Source organism: Meles meles, chromosome X (genome assembly GCF_922984935.1).
Source record: "Meles meles chromosome X, mMelMel3.1 paternal haplotype, whole genome shotgun sequence".
NCBI classification, from domain to species: Eukaryota; Metazoa; Chordata; class Mammalia; order Carnivora; family Mustelidae; genus Meles; species Meles meles.
In genome coordinates, this window is record NC_060087.1 from 117,870,168 (window position 1) to 117,879,863 (window position 9,696).

Sequence of the window (9,696 nt, forward strand, 5' to 3'; positions counted from 1 at the left end):
TGGACTCACTGCTGGCCCACCTTCTCCCTGTCTTGAAATTGTGCAGTTGCATTTGTGGACCTAGGCCCTCATTTGGCATTTCTTTCTGATAATACTTGAAGAATTGGAGATCTTGGTTCTAGCATCCAGAACAGAGACTGTCCCTCACCTTTGTGTCATTGCCAATCAGATCCTTGTGCCATCAAAGTCCTCATGCAGGCCTTTTGTTTGGTATCTGGCAACTTACTGCCTCTAGACCTGGTTGGACCCCTTGGAAGGACTCTTTGGTTGCCTCGGAAGGAATTCCTGTATCTGACCCCAGTGAAGCCTCTTAGACCTCTATCAGAGCTTGATACTTGATGCAACCTCCCATTGGGCCCTCCCCACCCCCACTCTTCCTACCCCCCCCCCCACCTCTGCCCCCAGCACTACTATCTGCCTTGCCAAACCCCTCTGTGGGGAAGTGCAGCCCTGCTTTCCAAGCCCTTGCTTTGGACGGAACTCTTCCGAATGCTTGAGGAACTCAGTGCCCAGGGAAGGCAGCAGGGGGGACTTAGAGCAGCCCTGTGTCCAGCCTCGCCGCCTGCTTTCTCTCTTCTCATTAGCAGGCCCTTCTGCAGCCCTGAACTTCCCCACTCTCTTCTGGCCGAGGCCAAGGATGCTATTGTTGTCAGTTTGTTCCTTTGACTTAACATTCTTCCCTGTTAAGCTATAATGTTTTCCAGGAAAGGTAAGCTGTTTGTTCTTCGGCCCTCTGTCTGCCAGGGACAGTGGAAGGGAGGGGAGGGGGAAGGATCAGGAGGAGGTCAGGAAGCCAAAAGAAGCCAGTGTTTACCTAGGAGGCAGGTAACATTGTTTTCCCCTTTTCTAGATGAGAAGACTGAGGCTCGGGATGCCTGAGTGGCTCAGCCAGTTAGGCGTCTACCTTCGGCTCAGGTCGTGATCCCAGGGTCCTGGGATCGAGTTCCACACTGGGCTCCCTGCTCAGCGGGGAGCCTGCTTCTCCCTCTGCCGGCTGCTGTCCTGCTTGTGCTCTCTTTCCCTCTCTCTCTGACAAATGGACGAATAAAATCTTCAAAAGAAAGAAAGATAGAAAAGTGAGGCTCTGGGGCTCAGAGGACTTAGGTCATTGGCCCAAGTTCACACAGCTAGAAGGACTAGAACTGGGCTCTAAACACAGGGAGGCCGGCCCCGGAGCCCCAGCCCTGGTTTCCCTGGCTATCTCACCACTCACCCCCTCTGTGAGTGCTTCCTGGCGGTGTTGAGAACAGGCCGGTGCTTAGACAGTGAATGGGGGTCAGAGGAGAGCCTCCTGCTGCAGCTCTGCGGGGCCTTTCCTTACCGACAGGGCCATTGTCCCCACCGTGGGCGCTCTGATGGGCCCAGGGCCAAGTTAATGAGCGGATGGCAGATCTGGACGTGCCTCCTCAATGTTTCTGCAAGGATCGTTGCTGTTTGAGTAATGTAGTGCAGCTTCATAAACCAGAGGGGTTCCAGCTCTACGGGAAACCAGGTATAATAACAGAGTGTTTGTTGTCCGCTGAAGAGCACTGGCGGCTGGTTTGCTGGGGTGAGCACATACGCCCACAGGCGAGCTGAAGCGCGTCCCAGACTCTGAACTAGATGGGACTTTAGAGAGTCATCTGATCTAGTAACCCGTAAGACTATCGCCTCTGAATTCCGCCCCACTGGCTGCACACACCACCGCCACCGTAATCCAGCTTGAACACCGCCGCGAATGGGGAACTCACTACCTCTCAGAGCTGCCTCTTCTGTCTCTTAAGAGTGCTAGAAAGCAATTCAGTCCCGGCGAAGGACAAGGGGTTCTGTACCTGGCAGCTCATCGCTTAAGTGGCTGGGGAGGCAAAGTCTCGATACTTCTAACAAGACCTCTGTCTCTGTGAGGTCACTCCTATTCAAGAGGGAAAAGGACTTGAGACTTTTCTTAGGAAGCTATCGGGAGAAGCGTGGTTAGGTACGTGGAAACGCCCACGAGAAGTTCTGTAGGAGTTTTCTGACGGAGCAGCCACAGGGAGCTTCCAGGCCATTGCCACTCAGTTCCACTGCACTTTGTCCGGGCTTCGGGCCCCTCAGGGACAGGACTCCGACAGTGAACTTGACAAAGGAAAGCAGAGAAAGATATTCCCCAAGCCGGGCCCTCATTTAGAGAGCTCACTGGGAAACAGCTGGGAATCTGAGCCTGGCAGGCCAGCCATCCAGCAGGCAGAAAGGGAATCTCTCTGCACCAGCAAACAGTCCGAGGCCCCAAAGAGAACAGGCGACAAAGCAGAAAGAATTGTTACAGACCCAGCAGAGAAAGGGCCAGGGCTCAGCCTCCTCAGCGCGGGGTCATCCTGCTCAAAGGCCTTGGCACTCCTAAGGTAATGCTGGCCAAGGCCTTGAGTGACAGTAGAGGGTCCCCATTGTATGGAGAACTCAGGCTCTGCCTGGCCTGGTGCCCCGCACTTAATGGGTGTGAGCTCCTTGAAACCACCCCCCCCACACACACACAAATATTGCCAGAATGCAGATGTTCTTGTTTTCCTCGTTCTTCAGGCTCAGAGAGGTTAGATAATATGCCCTAGACCACACAGCTGGTAAAAGGCAGAGCCAGAATTCTAACCGGAACTGGAACTGGAACCGGAACCAGAACCAGAACCGGAACCGGAACCCAAGCTCCTCCAGCTACAGAATCCAGGCGCTTGCCACTTGGTGGGGCTACCCGTCCCACTGAGGCAGGACAGAGTGTTCCTCTGCTCCTACAGCCACGATGGATTAATTCTTCACATTCCCCCTGGAGTTACCATCTTGCTAAAATTGCCAGCTCTCCTCCAAACACTTGGTGGTTCCATTATTGCTTCTGACACAACGTTCCAGACCTTAAGATAGCATTTAAGGTCTCCTCGATTCGGCCACAACCTACTCTGCTCCTATTGCTAGCTTCACCTCTCCGTCTCCCTCTCCCCCGTGCCCCACTGTGCGGGCCCAGTCACCGGCCTCTGAGAGGCCGCAGTTCATCCCATCTTGGCTCCCGCTGTTCCCTCCGCTTAGAAATCCGTTCCGTAAGCACCCTCCCTTCTTCACCTAGCTGGCTTATTTCTTCTGGAAGCCCAGTCGACATGTCATCTCCTTTCGGAAGTCTCCCTCAGTCCTCCCATTTGGCCTTATCCCTTCCTCCTCACCTTTCCTGTATCCCTTTGTGGTTGATGACCTTGTGATGTCTCACGCTGTCTCGTGTTACTGTCACTCCTGTAAGGGTCTCTGTCTGACTCAAAGGAGAAAATTACAGGTGCCCAGGGGAACCACGCCATCCATTTGGCTCCGTGGCTGAGGGGATTTGCCGGCATAGGGATCGCTCACGTAGCCTCTTCTGTGGGATCTCTCTAGGCTTAGGCCATACCAGGAAATGCAATCCAGGAAGGAGAGGAAAAGGAACCCAAAAGAGGCTTCGAGAGCTCTGATAGTCTTGCCTTGTTCACTTCCAGGTGCTCCCATCAGCTAATTCACTTCCTCTGTGGTTGTCTCCAGTCAAAAAGCTTCAACACCCCCACCCCCCACAAATCTTGCTAAAAACAGACTTCCAAAATATTTTAAGAGCATGAACAGCATCTCTTTGAGGGTACCATGCATGCAAGAACCCAGCATTTAATGTTGAGCTGAAAGAAGCCAGAAGACCGTACCCTGTACCACTTCATTCAGGGACATTCAAGAAGAGGCAAAACTCACCTATGGTTTTAGATGTCAGACTAGTGGTTACCTTTGGGGGATGTGGGCATGTTTAAAAGGTTACTAAGTTGTGCGGTGCCTGGGTGACTCAGTGGGTTAAGCCTCTGCCTTGGGCTCGGGTCATAGTCTCAGATCCTGGAATCGAGCCCCGTATCGGGCTCTCTGCTCGGCAGGGAGCCTGCTTCCCCCTCTCTGTCTGCCTGCCTCTCTGCCTACTTGTGATCTCTCTCTGTCAAATAAATAAATAAAATCTTTTTTTTTTAAAAGGTTCCTAAGCTGCACACCTGAAGTTGGTGCACTTCCCTGTCGGCGTGTTGTACCTCCATTAAGGAAAATTAAAAACTGGGCTGCCTGGGGGACTCCGCCAGTTAAGCATCTGGCTCTTGGTATCGGCTCAGGTCGTGGTCTCAGGGTCCTAGGATCGAGCCCCCAGGTGGGCTCCACACACAGCCAGGAGTCTGCTTGAGATTTTCTCCCTCTCCCTCTGCCTCCCCCATACACCCCGCACTCTTTCTCCAAAATAAATAAATAGGTCTAAAAAATTAAAAATAACCTTCCCTCTCATTTCCCACATACCAAACTTTCAAAATACTTGGAGTATTTTTTTTGGTAGAATAATCTCTACACCCAGCGTGGGGCTCTAACTTAACCACCCCGAGATCAAGAAGCACAGGCTCTACGGACAGAGCCAGCCAGGTGCCCCACATTTAAATCTGATCAGAGCAGGTGGCTCTCAGAAACACCAGTTCCCATTTCCCCTCCATCCCTATTCATTCTCAGGCCCAGATGACACGTCACGTCTTCCGTGATGCATTCCCTGACCCCCATGCTCCAAGACAGAAGCAATCCCAACTAATCAGAAGCTCAGCACAGCATTAGAGCCTTAGCGGTCCAAGTGTAGACACAGACCAGCAGCATGGGCATTACCTGGGAGCTTGTCCCAACCGGAGAGTCACTGGCCCCACCCCAGCGCTGCAGAACCAGAATCTGCATTTGAACTTGATCTCAAGGTGACTCATGCACAGCCAAGATTAAGAAGAAGTTGAAAAGAGCTCTTACTCAAATTTAAAAGGGCTTCCCAATCACCCCAGAGGCCTTACAATGGCAAGCCTTACAATTGTAAATAAGAGATTCGGATTCAGTAGTTCTAGGGCTGGGAATCTGGATTGCAGTTAAGGGTGGGCTTGGAAGTTTCCAGGAAATTCGCCTCAAACTTGGAGGGCACTTGTTGACCGAGACCACACCGCAGATGGTAACTGAGCTCCTCGCCACTTCCCAGAAGCCTCCAGAACAGGGATGCGTCAGGATTTGAGACCTAGCGAGCAAAAGAGAGGTTCATGGGAAAGAGGAGGCCTGGGCCTTCCCCACCAGGGCTCAGAGGTGCCCTTGGCTTACAGCTGGTGCCCCTGGAGAAGCCCACATTCAGTGTCATCCGGTTTTGGCCCCTCCATCCGTTTCAAACAGGAGAACACCCACCTCACCCGGGATGTCGGTGACCTCAGAGCAAAGCCTGTTCTCCTCTAGGCCAAGTGCCACATGCCCACCGCAAGCAAACCGGGGCCACAAGGTGTCAAAGAACCCTGTCATGAGTCACTGTGGGCCAAGCCTCCCTGGAAGTTTGCAGCCATGAGTACCCAAAGGTCTCTGGCAAGCCCCGCCCCCTGGAGCCAGAGAGCAGGCAGGAGGCTCGGCAGGAAATTCTGGTCCCCATGTTGGGAAGCACTCGCCCCCAGTTGAAAGCGGCGACATCCAGAGGCTCCATCCATGGTCTGCATTGAGTAAAGGATTTCACTAAACGTTCAGCCAGAGTGGCCAGTTATGGGATGGACAAAAATGCAAATGAATACTAATACCCAGAGCCGGTGAGAGGTAGACAAGGGAACACACTACTGGGCAAGCATGAAGACTAATTTTTGGGAAGGCATTTTCACGATACATATCCTGAAAGGAAGGGGCAGAAGTGGAGTACTTAGGGTATCTTGCAGAACTTCAGCTGAAACGGCCCCAAATTCACCTGAGAATATAATTTCCTACCTTTTTTTTTTTTTTTTTGCCCTTTGTATTGGCTAAAGTAAAGAATGAGAACGCCCATTGCTGGTGTGCATGTGAAGAAATGGGCACTTTTATTTACTGATGATAGGGTTAAAATTGGTCTGTCCTTTCTGAAGGGCATTTTGGAAGTAATTATCAAGAATCTTAAGCGTGTGTGCTTGCTAATCTAGCAATTCCATTCTAAGAACGTATCTGAAGGAAATAATTGTAAGTATGTGACTAGGTGTCTACACAGGGACATTTATCATAATTTTGCTTGCAGGAGTGAAAAACGGGAAACAACCTGCATAGGGAATGGCAGATGGGTTAAAGAAATGATGAGCCAGGATGTCTGGCTGGCTCTGTTGGTGGAGTGTTCCGCTCTTGATTTCGGGGGGTCGTGAGTTTGAGCCCCATGTTGAGTGTAGAGATTACTTAAAATAAAAAAAATTAATCCAAAAAAATTTAATAATTTTTTAAAATATTATTTGAGGGAGAGAGAGAGGGCATGAGCAGGGGGAGGGGCAGAGGGAGAGGGAGAAGCAGACTCCCCGCTGAGTAGGGAGCCCTATGTGGGGCTGGATCCCAGGATCCCAAGGTCATGACCTGAGCTGAAGGCAGATACTTGACCGACTGAGCCACCCAGACCCCCCCCCCAGTTTTTTTGAATAAAGAAATGATGATCCATCTGTACATTGAGATCCCATGTAGCCATGGAAAAAGTTACTTCAGTCCATTTTGATGGATATACAAAGATGTCCATGATACATAGTTAAATGAAAAACTGGCATATGTGGTAGGGTCCTGGTTTTTAAAATATCCATATGTTAGCATGGATTTGTAAGCATAGGAAAAATCCTGTGTGATAGATGTGGGGAGCGTCTAGTCCTTGCATGAGAAGATTACGGAGGCTTGTCAATATTACATTGCTTTTTTCACATTTTCACATTTTGCTACAATGAATATGAATTTTTCCTAAAATTTTTTTAAGACTTTATTTATTTGACACACAGAGAGAGAGAGAGATCACAAGTAGGCAGAGAGGCAGGCAGAGGGGGAAGGGGAAGCAGGCTCCCCGCTGAGCAGAGAGCCCCATGTGGGGCTTGATCCCAGGACCCTGAGATCCTGACCTGAGCCAAAGGCAGAGGCTTAACCTTCTGAACCACCAAGGTGCTCCCCTAAAATTTAAAAATAGTAATTCTTTCAAAACCTAAAGGCAGATCAGCCAGGATGAAGACATGAAGGAAAGGCTGATGTGTGATTAGTCTAACATTCTGGTCTCCCAAGCACAGAGAACCTCTAGAGTGAAATGAAAAGCAATTACAGCTCATTCTGGAAATGGGATTTACCTTAAATGGCTAAAGAACAGAGATGAGGTGTCACTGATAGAAGAAGGAGGAGGAGGAGAAGTGGAAGAAGGAGAAGAAGAAGGAGGAGGAGGAGGAGGAGGAGGAGGAGAAGAAGGCGGAGAAGAAGGCGAAGAAGAAGGAGAAGAAGAAGAGAAAGCATAAACGGAACCCGTGTGTTTTCCCTTAAAAGAAAAAGGGGGGGGCACCTGGGTGGCTCAGTGGGTTAAGCCTCTGCCTTTGGCTCAGGTCATGATCTCGGGGTCTTGGGATCGAGCCCCGCATCAGGCTCTCTGTTCAGCAGGGAGCCTGCTTCCCCCTCTCTCTCTGCCTGCCTCTCTGCCTACTTGTGATCTCTGTCTGTCAAATAAATAAATAAAATCTTAAAAAAAAACAGGTTTCATTGGCGATCCTTCTAGCCTATCTACTTGATTTATAAAGGCAGGAAGCTGAGAGTAAAGTACGGTTAGTTGCCACTTTCTGTAGACAAACGGATTTAGATCCCATTCATACTTAGATGACACACCCATCGCATTGACTCGCCCACCATCAGCTGGACTCCTTGCCGGGAACCCTCCCCCCCTGCCGCCCCCTCCACCCGCCCGGCTTGCAGGACAGAGCAGAAGAAAGCATGGACAAATGGGCATCTTGGAGAGTCGGCAGAGTCACTGAGAAGCTTCATGAAATTGAATCTCCGAGGCTTCCATGAAGAGCAACTCCGGGAGTGGGGCCAGTGCTCTCTCCCAGTAGCCACGAGGCACCCAGTCCAGGGCACTAGGCAATGCAGGCCCGGGGACCGGGGTGTTGTGCGATAAAAAGAGTGTTTCACCAGTAACTCTGGGGATGACTACCAAGAACTCTGCTTTCATTTTTTTTTAGAGAGGGAGGGGGAAGTGCAGACAGAGAAAGAATCTTTTTTTTTTTTTAAATAAATCTTTTCTTAAAAGGATCTCAAGTTATTAACCTGCCTGTATGGGATATGTTGTAGGGGAAAGGAATATTGCTTGGTTCCTCTTTTTTTTTTTTAATATTTTATTTATTTGACAGAGAGAGATCACAAGTAGGCAGAGAGGCAGGCAGAGAGAGAGGAGGAAGCAGGCTCCCCGTGGAACAGAGAGCCCGATGCGGGCTCGATCCCAGGACCCTGGGATCATGACCTGAGCCGAAGGCAGAGGCTTTAACCCACTGAGCCACCCAGGTGCCCCAGAGAAAGAATCTTAAGCAGGCTCCACACCCAACAGAGCCCTGCAAGGCTCCATCTCACCACCCTGAGGTCATGACCTGAGCCAAAACCGAGAGTGGAACACTTAAGCGACTGAGCCACGCAGGCGCCCCAAGAACTGTGCTTTTCAAACTGCTGGCCATGACCCATGCACGGGTCCTGAGATTACAACCAGCATGTTGAAAAATGTCATAGAAAGAAATGGTGTGGGTTAAGGTGGGTTGGGATGATGTGCGATAGAGGGTAGTGCCTGCCGGGTAGTAAGAGAGCAGGCGCGCCGTGTTTGTGCGCATGGCGTGCCCGGACACAGATGTCTAAGTGGCGTTTGCTGTATTCCTTACTTTGAGACGTTCGAAACATTTGAAAGTTGATGGACAAGAGGTTTCATGTTTAGACGCAGGGTGTCACTTGAATCCCCCTAACCCATAGTTCCCGCCTGCCTTCTGCTTTGGACTCATCAGCCTCTTCACCCAAATGATTTTTGGCTGAGACTGACTTTTAAAAAAAGACAGTCCCAATGCCATGGATTTCTGAGATGACCCAAAGCCGACATAAAACACCTATCAGAGTGCTCGCTTCGGCAGCACAGACACTAAAACTGGAACGATACAGAGAAGATTAGCATGGCCCCTGCGCAAGGATGACATGCAAATTCGTGAAGCGTTCCATATTTTTGTGCTATCGTGAGTGCTGTGAAGTGTGTAAACCTGGCGATTCACAGACCTGTACCCCTGGGGATAAAAATACATTATATGTTTATAAAAAAAAATTGGAAGGGGAGGCGAACCATGAGAGACTATGGACTCTGAAAAACAACCTGAGGGTTTTGAAGGGGCGGGCAGGGGGTGGGTGGGAGGTTGGGGGAACCAGGGGGTGGGTAATAGGGAGGGCACGTATTGCATGGAGCACTGGGTGTTGTGCAAAAACAATGAATACTGTTACGCTGAAAAAAATAAATAAATTTATAAAAAAAAAACAAAAAACCACCTATCAGAGGCTCCCTGTAACCAGGAAGGAATGCTTGAATTTGAAGCTCTTTTTTTCTCCCACCCACTCATCTGCAAAGGATAGATTCATCTCATAAAACAAAAACATTTGTATTTCCAATTTTATATTTTCTAAACCATTCAGTCTTTGAACACACACTTTCACATTGATCGTTTCTAGACAGCGGGCTTGCCTTACAGAAAAGAAATATGTCTATTAAGTGGCTATTTTTAAAAAAGAAACTCAAGTGTAAGAAAAATTAGTCTCAACAAAATATTTCCTGGACCCAGCTTCTGAACAATTGCCCTACACTTTATAATTATGACTAAAAATACCCTTTGAAAAGACCTCATCAGAATCAGACAGAAATGAGAACAATAGGGTAGGTATTACAAAAATTGGTTC

The 9,696-nt window shown here is 49.5% G+C and overlaps 1 non-coding gene across 1 annotated transcript; it reads left to right on the forward strand.

The window, feature by feature from the left end:
* The first annotated feature begins 8,872 nt into the window (after positions 1–8,872).
* Positions 8,873–8,979, forward strand: LOC123935645. Its single transcript, XR_006816934.1, has one exon. It is a non-coding gene; the product is annotated as a U6 spliceosomal RNA (small nuclear RNA).
* The last annotated feature ends 717 nt before the right edge of the window (positions 8,980–9,696 follow it).